Raw genomic sequence first — 277 nt, forward strand, 5'->3', positions numbered from 1 at the left:
TTAAAATAAAATAAAATTTTTAAAAAAGAAAGAAATTATGAGTACAGATTCAAAAAATAAAATAAAATCTCCTAAAAATAAAATATGACCACTGAGAAACCGATGAATTATATCAGGCTCACAGCAGTAAAAGACAATGAAGTTCCTGTTGAGTGTGTGTCCCTCATCTCTGCTTACCACTCCTGGTCAATAATCTATGAATGTCTATGACTGAAATGTAGACTATGTTCTTTTTAACAAGCTGATGATATTTTTTTTGAAGCTCATGCATGCTGAA

This window comes from Octodon degus, unplaced genomic scaffold, assembly GCF_000260255.1.
Source record: "Octodon degus isolate 3935 unplaced genomic scaffold, OctDeg1.0 scaffold00237, whole genome shotgun sequence".
Lineage (NCBI taxonomy): Eukaryota > Metazoa > Chordata > Mammalia > Rodentia > Octodontidae > Octodon > Octodon degus.